Below are 13,564 nucleotides of genomic sequence, written 5' to 3'. Positions count from 1 at the left end.
ATAAATTGTAAGGACTAATGATACACCAATCTACAAACATCTGCTCTACACTGTCTGATAAATTGTAAGGACTAATGATACACCAATATTACAAACATCTGCTCTACACTGTCTGATAAATTGTAAGGACTAATGATACACCAATCTACAAACATCTGCTCTACACTGTCTGATAAATTGTAAGGACTAATGATACACCAATCTAATAAACATCTGCTCTACACTGTCTGATAAATTGTAAGGACTAATGATACACCAATCTACAAACATCTGCTCTTCACTGTCTGATAAATTGTAAGAACTAATGATACACCAATCTACAAACATCTGCTCTACACTGTCTGATAAATTGTAAGGACTAATGATCTACAAACATCTGCTCTAACTCTACAAACATCTGCTCTACACTGTCTGATAAATTGTAAGGACTAATGATACACCAATCTACAAACATCTGCTCTACACTGTCTGATAAATTGTAAGGACTAATGATACACCAATCTACAAACACTGTCTGATAAATTGTAAGGACTAATGATACTAAACATCTGTCTGATAAATTGTAAGGACTAATGATACATCAATCTACAAACATCTGCTCTACACTGTCTGATAAATTGTAAGGACTAATGATACACCAATCTTACAAACATCTGCTCTACACTGTCTGATAAAATTGTAAGGACTAATGTACACCAATCTACAAACATCTGCTCTACACTGTCTGATAAATTGTAAGGACTAATGATACACCAATATTACAAACATCTGCTCTACACTGTCTGATAAATTGTAAGGACTAATGATACACTAATGATACAATCTACAAACATCTGCTCTACACTGTCTGATAAATTGTAAGGACTAATGATACACCAATCTACAAACATCTGCTCTACACTGTCTGATAAATTGTAAGGACTAATGATACACCAATCTACAAACATCTGCTCTACACTGTCTGATAAATTGTAAGGACTAATGGACTAAAACATCTGCTCTACACTGTCTGATAAATTGTAAGGACTAAATACACCAATCTACAAACATCTGCTCTACACTGTCTGATAAATTGTAAGGACTAATGATACACAAATCTACAAACATCTGCTCTACACTGTCTGATAAATTGTAAGGACTAATGATACACAATATCACAAACATCTGCTCTACACTGTCTGATAAATTGTAAGGACTAATACATACACATCAACTGTCTGATCTACAAACATCTGCTCTACACTGTCTGATAAATTGTAAGGACTAATGATACACCAATCTACAAACATCTGCTCTACACTGTCTGATAAATTGTAAGGACTAATGATACACCAATCTACAAACATCTGCTCTACACTGTCTGATAAATTGTAAGGACTAATAACCATCTACAAACATCTGCTCTACACTGTGTCTGATAAATTGTAAAACATCTGACTAATGATACACCAATCTACAAACATCTGCTCTACACTGTCTGATAAATTGTAAGGACTAATGATACACCAATCTACAAACATCTGCTCTACACTGTCTGATAAATTGTAAGGACTAATGATACACCAATCTACAAACATCTGCTCTACACTGTCTGATAAATTGTAAGGACTAATGATACACCAATCTACAAACATCTGCTCTACACTGTCTGATAAATTGTAAGGACTAATGATACACCAATCTACAAACATCTGCTCTACACTGTCTGATAAATTGTAAGGACTAAAACATCTGCTCTATATAAATTGTAAGGACTAATGATACACAATCTACAAACATCTGCTCTACACTGTCTGATAAATTGTAAGGACTAATGATACACCTAATCTACAAACATCTGCTCTACACTGTCTGATAAATTGTAAGGACTAATGACTACACCAATCTACAAACATCTGCTCTACACTGTCTGATAAATTGTAAGGACTAATGATACACCAATCTACAAACATCTGCTCTACACTGTCTGATAAATTGTAAGGACTAATGATACACCAATCTACAAACATCTGCTCTACACTGTCTGATAAATTGTAAGGACTAATGATACACCAATCTACAAACATCTGCTCTACACTGTCTGATAAATTGTAAGGACTAATGATACACCAATCTACAAACATCTGCTCTACACTGTCTGTATAATGATACACCAATGTCTACACTGTCTGATAAATTGTAAGGACTAATGATACACCAATCTACAAACATCTGCTCTACACTGTCTGATAAATTGTAAGGACTAATGATACACCAATCTACAAACATCTGCTCTACACTGTCTGATAAATTGTAAGGACTAATGATACACCAATCTACAAACATCTGCTCTACACTGTCTGATAAATTGTAAGGACTAATGATACACCAATCTACAAATGATACATCTGCTCTACACTGTCTGATAAATTGTAAGGACTAATGATACACCAATCTACAAACATCTGCTCTACACTGTCTGATAAATTGTAAGGACTAATGATACACCAATCTACAAACATCTGCTCTACACTGTCTGATAAATTGTAAGGACTAATGATACACCAATCTACAAACATCTGCTCTACACTGTCTGATAAATTGTAAGGACTAATGATACACCAATATTACAAACATCTGCTCTACACTGTCTGATAAATTGTAAGGACTAATGATACACCAATCTACAAACATCTGCTCTACACTGTCTGATAAATTGTAAGGACTAATGATACACCAATCTACAAACATCTGCTCTACACTGTCTGATAAATTGTAAGGACTAATGATACACCAATCTACAAACATCTGCTCTACACTGTCTGATAAATTGTAAGGACTAATGATACACCAATCTACAAACATCTGCTCTACACTGTCTGATAAATTGTAAGGACTAATGATACACCAATCTACAAACATCTGCTCTACACTGTCTGATAAATTGTAAGGACTAATGATACACCAATCTACAAACATCTGCTCTACACTGTCTGATAAATTGTAAGGACTAATGATACACCAATCTACAAACATCTGCTCTACACTGTCTGATAAATTGTAAGGACTAATGATACACCAATCTACAAACATCTGCTCTACACTGTCTGATAAATTGTAAGGACTAATGATACACCAATCTACAAACATCTGCTCTACACTGTCTGATAAATTGTAAGGACTAATGATACACCAATCTACAAACATCTGCTCTACACTGTCTGATAAATTGTAAGGACTAATGATACACCAATCTACAAACATCTGCTCTACACTGTCTGATAAATTGTAAGGACTAATGATACACCAATCTACAAACATCTGCTCTACACTGTCTGATAAATTGTAAGGACTAATGATACACCAATCTACAAACATCTGCTCTACACTGTCTGATAAATTGTAAGGACTAATGATACACCAATCTACGAACATCTGCTCTACACTGTCTGATAAATTGTAAGGACAATGATACACCAATCTACAAACATCTGCTCTACACTGTCTGATAAATTGTAAGGACTAATGATACACCAATCTACAAACATCTGCTCTACACTGTCTGATAAATTGTAAGGACTAATGATACACCAATCTACAAACATCTGCTCTACACTGTCTGATAAATTGTAAGGACTAATGATACACCAATCTACAAACATCTGCTCTACACTGTCTGATAAATTGTAAGGACTAATGATACACCAATCTACAAACATCTGCTCTACACTGTCTGATAAATTGTAAGGACTAATGATACACCAATCTACAAACATCTGCTCTACACTGTCTGATAAATTGTAAGGACTAATGATACACCAATCTACAAACATCTGCTCTACACTGTCTGATAAATTGTAAGGACTAATGATACACAATCTACATCTACAAACATCTGCTCTACACTGTCTGATAAATTGTAAGGACTAATGATACACCAATCTACAAACATCTGCTCTACACTGTCTGATAAATTGTAAGGACTAATGATACACCAATCTACAAACATCTGCTCTACACTGTCTGATAAATTGTAAGGACTAATGATACACCAATCTACAAACATCTGCTCTACACTGTCTGATAAATTGTAAGGACTAATGATACACCAATCTACAAACATCTGCTCTACACTGTCTGATAAATTGTAAGGACTAATGATACACCAATCTACAAACATCTGCTCTACACTGTCTGATAAATTGTAAGGACTAATGATACACCAATCTACAAACATCTGCTCTACACTGTCTGATAAATTGTAAGGACTAATGATACACAAACAACACTCTACAAATCTGCTCTACATCTGCTCTACACTGTCTGATAAATTGTAAGGACTAATGATACACCAATCTACAAACATCTACAAACATCTGCTCTACACTGTCTGATAAATTGTAAGGACTAATGATACACCAATCTACAAACATCTGCTCTACACTGTCTGATAAATTGTAAGGACTAATGATACACCAATCTACAAACATCTGCTCTACACTGTCTGATAAATTGTAAGGACTAATGATACACCAATCTACAAACATCTGCTCTACACTGTCTGATAAATTGTAAGGACTAATGATACACCAATCTACAAACATCTGCTCTACACTGTCTGATAAATTGTAAGGACTAATGATACACCAATCTACAAACATCTGCTCTACACTGTCTGATAAATTGTAAGGACTAATATACACCAATCTACAAACATCTGCTCTACACTGTCTGATAAATTGTAAGGACTAATGATACACCAATCTACAAACATCTGCTCTACACTGTCTGATAAATTGTAAGGACTAATGATACACCAATCTACAAACATCTGCTCTACACTGTCTGATAAATTGTAAGGACTAATGATACACCAATCAAACATCTGCTCTACAAACATCTGCTCTACACTGTCTGATAAATTGTAAGGACTAATGATACACCAATCTACAAACATCTGCTCTACACTGTCTGATAAATTGTAAGGACTAATGATACACCAATCTACAAACATCTGCTCTACACTGTCTGATAAATTGTAAGGACTAATGATACACCAATGCTCTACAAACATCTGCTCTACACTGTCTGATAAATTGTAAGGACTAATGATACACCAATCTACAAACATCTGCTCTACACTGTCTGATAAATTGTAAGGACTAATGATACACCAATCTACAAACATCTGCTCTACACTGTCTGATAAATTGTAAGGACTAATGATACACCAATCTACAAACATCTGCTCTACACTGTCTGATAAATTGTAAGGACTAATGATACACCAATCTACAAACATCTGCTCTACACTGTCTGATAAATTGTAAGGACTAATGATACACCAATCTACAAACATCTGCTCTACACTGTCTGATAAATTGTAAGGACTAATGATACACCAATCTACAAACATCTGCTCTACACTGTCTGATAAATTGTAAGGACTAATGATACACCAATCTACAAACATCTGCTCTACACTGTCTGATAAATTGTAAGGACTAATGATACACCAATCAAACATCTGCTCTACAAACAATCTGCTCTACACTGTCTGATAAATTGTAAGGACTAATGATACACCAATCTACAAACATCTGCTCTACACTGTCTGATAAATTGTAAGGACTAATGATACACACAATCTACAAACATCTGCTCTACACTGTCTGATAAATTGTAAGGACTAATGATACACCAATCTACAAACATCTGCTCTACACTGTCTGATAAATTGTAAGGACTAATGATACAATACACCAATCTACAAACATCTGCTCTACACTGTCTGATATTGTAAGGACTAATGCTCTACAAACATCTGCTCTACACTGTCTGATAAATTGTAAGGACTAATGATACACCAATCTACAAACATCTGCTCTACACTGTCTGATAAATTGTAAGGACTAATGATACACCAATCTACAAACATCTGCTCTACACTGTCTGATAAATTGTAAGGACTAATGATACACCAATCTACAAACATCTGCTCTACACTGTCTGATAAATTGTAAGGACTAATGATACACCAATCTACAAACATCTGCTCTACACTGTCTGATAAATTGTAAGGACTAATGATACACTGTCAATCTACAAACATCTGCTCTACACTGTCTGATAAATTGTAAGGACTAATGATACACCAATCTACAAACATCTGCTCTACACTGTCTGATAAATTGTAAGGACTAATGATACACCAATCTACAAACATCTGCTCTACACTGTCTGATAAATTGTAAGGACTAATGATACACCAATCTACAAACATCTGCTCTACACTGTCTGATAAATTGTAAGGACTAATGATACACCAATCTACAAACATCTGCTCTACACTGTCTGATAAATTGTAAGGACTAATGATACACCAATCTACAAACATCTGCTCTACACTGTCTGATAAATTGTAAGGACTAATGATACACCAATCTACAAACATCTGCTCTACACTGTCTGATAAATTGTAAGGACTAATGATACACCAATCTACAAACATCTGCTCTACACTGTCTGATAAATTGTAAGGACTAATGATACACCAATCTACAAACATCTGCTCTACACTGTCTGATAAATTGTAAGGACTAATGATACACCAATCTACAAACATCTGCTCTACACTGTCTGATAAATTGTAAGGACTAATGATACACCAATCTACAAACATCTGCTCTACACTGTCTGATAAATTGTAAGGACTAATTGTATACACCAATCTACAAACATCTGCTCTACACTGTCTGATAAATTGTAAGGACTAATGATACACCAATCTACAAACATCTGCTCTACACTGTCTGATAAATTGTAAGGACTAATGATACACCAATCTACAAACATCTGCTCTACACTGTCTGATAAATTGTAAGGACTAATGACTAATCTGATAAATTGTAAGGACTAATGATACACCAATCTACAAACATCTGCTCTACACTGTCTGATAAATTGTAAGGACTAATGATACACCAATCTACAAACATCTGCTCTACACTGTCTGATAAATTGTAAGGGAATGATACACCAATCTACAAACATCTGCTCTACACTGTCTGATAAATTGTAAGGACAATGATACAAATCTACAAACATCTGCTCTACACTGTCTGATAAATTGTAAGGACTAATGATACACCAATCTACAAACATCTGCTCTACACTGTCTGATAAATTGTAAGGACTAATGATACACCAATCTACAAACATCTGCTCTACACTGTCTGATAAATTGTAAGGACTAATGATACACCAATCTACAAACATCTGCTCTACACTGTCTGATAAATTGTAAGGACTAATGATACACTGTCTGATATCTACAAACATCTGCTCTACACTGTCTGATAAATTGTAAGGACTAATGATACACCAATCTACAAACATCTGCTCTACACTGTCTGATAAATTGTAAGGACTAATGATACACCAATCTACAAACATCTGCTCTACACTGTCTGATAAATTGTAAGGACTAATGATACACCAATCTACAAACATCTGCTCTACACTGTCTGATAAATTGTAAGGACTAATGATACACAATCTACAAACATCTACAAACATCTGCTCTACACTGTCTGATAAATTGTAAGGACTAATGATATACAAACATCTGCTCTACAATCTACAATAAATTGTAAGGACTAATGCACCAATCTACAAACATCTGCTCTACACTGTCTGATAAATTGTAAGGACTAATGATACACCAATCTACAAACATCTGCTCTACACTGTCTGATAAATTGTAAGGACTAATGATACACCAATCTACAAACATCTGCTCTACACTGTCTGATAAATTGTAAGGACTAATGATACACCAATCTACAAACATCTGCTCTACACTGTCTGATAAATTGTAAGGACTAATGATACACCAATCTACAAACATCTGCTCTACACTGTCTGATAAATTGTAAGGACTAATGATACACCAATCTACAAACATCTGCTCTACACTGTCTGATAAATTGTAAGGACTAATGATACACCAATCTACAAACATCTGCTCTACACTGTCTGATAAATTGTAAGGACTAATGATACACCAATCTACAAACATCTGCTCTACACTGTCTGATAAATTGTAAGGACTAATGATACACCAATCTACAAACATCTGCTCTACTGTCTGATAAATTGTAAGGACTAATGATACACCAATCTACAAACATCTGCTCTACACTGTCTGATAAATTGTAAGGACTAATGATACACCAATCTACAAACATCTGCTCTACACTGTCTGATAAATTGTAAGGACTAATGATACACCAATCTACAAACATCTGCTCTACACTGTCTGATAAATTGTAAGGACTAATGATACACCAATCTACAAACATCTGCTCTACACTGTCTGATAAATTGTAAGGACTAATGATACACCAATCTACAAACATCTGCTCTACACTGTCTGATAAATTGTAAGGACTAATGATACACCAATCTACAAACATCTGCTCTACACTGTCTGATAAATTGTAAGGACTAATGATACACCAATCTACAAACATCTGCTCTACACTGTCTGATAAATTGTAAGGACTAATGATACACCAATCTACAAACATCTGCTCTACACTGTCTGATAAATTGTAAGGACTAATGATACACCAATCTACAAACATCTGCTCTACACTGTCTGATAAATTGTAAGGACTAATGATACACCAATCTACAAACATCTGCTCTACACTGTCTGATAAATTGTAAGGACTAATGATACACCAATCTACAAACATCTGCTCTACACTGTCTGATAAATTGTAAGGACTAATGATACACAAATCTACAAACATCTGCTCTACACTGTCTGATAAATTGTAAGGACTAATGATACACCAATCTACAAACATCTGCTCTACACTGTCTGATAAATTGTAAGGACTAATGATACACCAATCTACAAACATCTGCTCTACACTGTCTGATAAATTGTAAGGACTAATGATACACCAATCTACAAACATCTGCTCTACACTGTCTGATAAATTGTAAGGACTAATGATACACCAATCTACAAACATCTGCTCTACACTGTCTGATAAATTGTAAGGACTAATGATACACCAATCTACAAACATCTGCTCTACACTGTCTGATAAATTGTAAGGACTAATGCTCTATACAATGATACCAATCTACAAACATCTGCTCTACACTGTCTGATAAATTGTAAGGACTAATGATACACCAATCTACAAACATCTGCTCTACACTGTCTGATAAATTGTAAGGACTAATGATACACCAATCTACAAACATCTGCTCTACACTGTCTGATAAATTGTAAGGACTAATGATACACCAATCTACGAACATCTGCTCTACACTGTCTGATAAATTGTAAGGACTAATGATACACCAATCTACAAACATCTGCTCTACACTGTCTGATAAATTGTAAGGACTAATGATACAAACAAACATCTGCTCTACACTGTCTGATAAATTGTAAGGACTAATGATACACCAATCTACAAACATCTGCTCTACACTGTCTGATAAATTGTAAGGACTAATGATACACCAATCTACAAACATCTGCTCTACACTGTCTGATAAATTGTAAGGACTAATGATACACCAATCTACAAACATCTGCTCTACACTGTCTGATAAATTGTAAGGACTAATGATACACCAATCTACAAACATCTGCTCTACACTGTCTGATAAATTGTAAGGACTAATGATACACCAATCTACAAACATCTGCTCTACACTGTCTGATAAATTGTAAGGACTAATGATACACCAATCTACAAACATCTGCTCTACACTGTCTGATAAATTGTAAGGACTAATGATACACCAATCTACAAACATCTACAAACATCTGCTCTACACTGTCTGATAAATTGTAAGGACTAATGATACACCAATCTACAAACATCTGCTCTACACTGTCTGATAAATTGTAAGGACTAATGATACACCAATCTACAAACATCTGCTCTACACTGTCTGATAAATTGTAAGGACTAATGATACACCAATCTACAAACATCTGCTCTACACTGTCTGATAAATTGTAAGGACTAATGATACACCAATCTACAAACATCTGCTCTACACTGTCTGATAAATTGTAAGGACTAATGATACACCAATCTACAAACATCTGCTCTACACTGTCTGATAAATTGTAAGGACTAATGATACACCAATCTACAAACATCTGCTCTACACTGTCTGATAAATTGTAAGGACTAATGATACACCAATCTACAAACATCTGCTCTACACTGTCTGATAAATTGTAAGGACTAATGATACACCAATCTACAAACATCTGCTCTACACTGTCTGATAAATTGTAAGGACTAATGATACACCAATCTACAAACATCTGCTCTACACTGTCTGATAAATTGTAAGGACTAATGATACACCAATCTACAAACATCTGCTCTACACTGTCTGATAAATTGTAAGGACTAATGATACAAACATCAATGTCTACAAACATCTGCTCTACACTGTCTGATAAATTGTAAGGACTAATGATACACCAATCTACAAACATCTGCTCTACACTGTCTGATAAATTGTAAGGACTAATGATACACCAATCTACAAACATCTGCTCTACACTGTCTGATAAATTGTAAGGACTAATGATACACCAATCTACAAACATCTGCTCTACACTGTCTGATAAATTGTAAGGACTAATGATACACAAATCAAAACATCTGCTCTACAAACATCTGCTCTACACTGTCTGATAAATTGTAAGGACTAATGATACACCAATCTACAAACATCTGCTCTACACTGTCTGATAAATTGTAAGGACTAATGATACACCAATCTACAAACATCTGCTCTACACTGTCTGATAAATTGTAAGGACTAATGATACACCAATCTACAAACATCTGCTCTACACTGTCTGATAAATTGTAAGGACTAATGATACACCAATCTACAAACATCTGCTCTACACTGTCTGATAAATTGTAAGGACTAATGATACACCAATCTACAAACATCTGCTCTACACTGTCTGATAAATTGTAAGGACTAATGATACACCAATCTACAAACATCTGCTCTACACTGTCTGATAAATTGTAAGGACTAATGATACACCAATCTACAAACATCTGCTCTACACTGTCTGATAAATTGTAAGGACTAATGATACACCAATCTACAAACATCTGCTCTACACTGTCTGATAAATTGTAAGGACTAATGATACACCAATCTACAAACATCTGCTCTACACTGTCTGATAAATTGTAAGGACTAATGATACACCAATCTACAAACATCTGCTCTACACTGTCTGATAAATTGTAAGGACTAATGATACACCAATCTACAAACATCTGCTCTACACTGTCTGATAAATTGTAAGGACTAATGATACACCAATCTACAAACATCTGCTCTACACTGTCTGATAAATTGTAAGGACTAATGATACACCAATCTACAAACATCTGCTCTACACTGTCTGATAAATTGTAAGGACTAATGATACACCAATCTACAAACATCTGCTCTACACTGTCTGATAAATTGTAAGGACTAATGATACACCAATCTACAAACATCTGCTCTACACTGTCTGATAAATTGTAAGGACTAATGATACACCAATCTACAAACATCTGCTCTACACTGTCTGATAAATTGTAAGGACTAATGATACACCAATCTACAAACATCTGCTCTACACTGTCTGATAAATTGTAAGGACTAATGATACACCAATCTACAAACATCTGCTCTACACTGTCTGATAAATTGTAAGGACTAATGATACACCAATCTACAAACATCTGCTCTACACTGTCTGATAAATTGTAAGGACTAATGATACACCAATCTACAAACATCTGCTCTACACTGTCTGATAAATTGTAAGGACTAATGATACACCAATCTACAAACATCTGCTCTACACTGTCTGATAAATTGTAAGGACTAATGATACACCAATCTACAAACATCTGCTCTACACTGTCTGATAAATTGTAAGGACTAATGATACACCAATCTACAAACATCTGCTCTACACTGTCTGATAAATTGTAAGGACTAATGATACACCAATCTACAAACATCTGCTCTACACTGTCTGATAAATTGTAAGGACTAATGATACACCAATCTACAAACATCTGCTCTACACTGTCTGATAAATTGTAAGGACTAATGATACACCAATCTACAAACATCTGCTCTACACTGTCTGATAAATTGTAAGGACTAATGATACACCAATCTACAAACATCTGCTCTACACTGTCTGATAAATTGTAAGGACTAATGATACACCAATCTACAAACATCTGCTCTACACTGTCTGATAAATTGTAAGGACTAATGATACACCAATCTACAAACATCTGCTCTACACTGTCTGATAAATTGTAAGGACTAATGATACACCAATCTACAAACATCTGCTCTACACTGTCTGATAAATTGTAAGGACTAATGATACACCAATCTACAAACATCTGCTCTACACTGTCTGATAAATTGTAAGGACTAATGATACACCAATCTACAAACATCTGCTCTACACTGTCTGATAAATTGTAAGGACTAATGATACACCAATCTACAAACATCTGCTCTACACTGTCTGATAAATTGTAAGGACTAATGATACACCAATCTACAAACATCTGCTCTACACTGTCTGATAAATTGTAAGGACTAATGATACACCAATCTACAAACATCTGCTCTACACTGTCTGATAAATTGTAAGGACTAATGATACACCAATCTACAAACATCTGCTCTACACTGTCTGATAAATTGTAAGGACTAATGATACACCAATCTACAAACATCTGCTCTACACTGTCTGATAAATTGTAAGGACTAATGATACACCAATCTACAAACATCTGCTCTACACTGTCTGATAAATTGTAAGGACTAATGATACACCAATCTACAAACATCTGCTCTACACTGTCTGATAAATTGTAAGGACTAATGATACACCAATCTACAAACATCTGCTCTACACTGTCTGATAAATTGTAAGGACTAATGATACACCAATCTACAAACATCTGCTCTACACTGTCTGATAAATTGTAAGGACTAATGATACACCAATCTACAAACATCTGCTCTACACTGTCTGATAAATTGTAAGGACTAATGATACACCAATCTACAAACATCTGCTCTACACTGTCTGATAAATTGTAAGGACTAATGATACATCAATCTACAAACATCTGCTCTACACTGTCTGATAAATTGTAAGGACTAATGATACACTAATCTACAAACATCTGCTCTACACTGTCTGATAAATTGTAAGGACTAATGATATAAATTGTAAGGACTAATGATACACCAATCTACAAACATCTGCTCTACACTGTCTGATAAATTGTAAGGACTAATGATACACCAATCTACAAACATCTGCTCTACACTGTCTGATAAATTGTAAGGACTAATGATACACCAATCTACAAACATCTGCTCTACACTGTCTGATAAATTGTAAGGACTAATGATACACCAATCTACAAACATCTGCTCTACACTGTCTGATAAATTGTAAGGACTAATG

The sequence above is a fragment of the Tachypleus tridentatus genome, chromosome 7 (assembly GCF_004210375.1).
Source record: "Tachypleus tridentatus isolate NWPU-2018 chromosome 7, ASM421037v1, whole genome shotgun sequence".
NCBI lineage: Eukaryota > Metazoa > Arthropoda > Merostomata > Xiphosura > Limulidae > Tachypleus > Tachypleus tridentatus.
Note: the sequence above shows the minus strand (reverse complement) of the source record.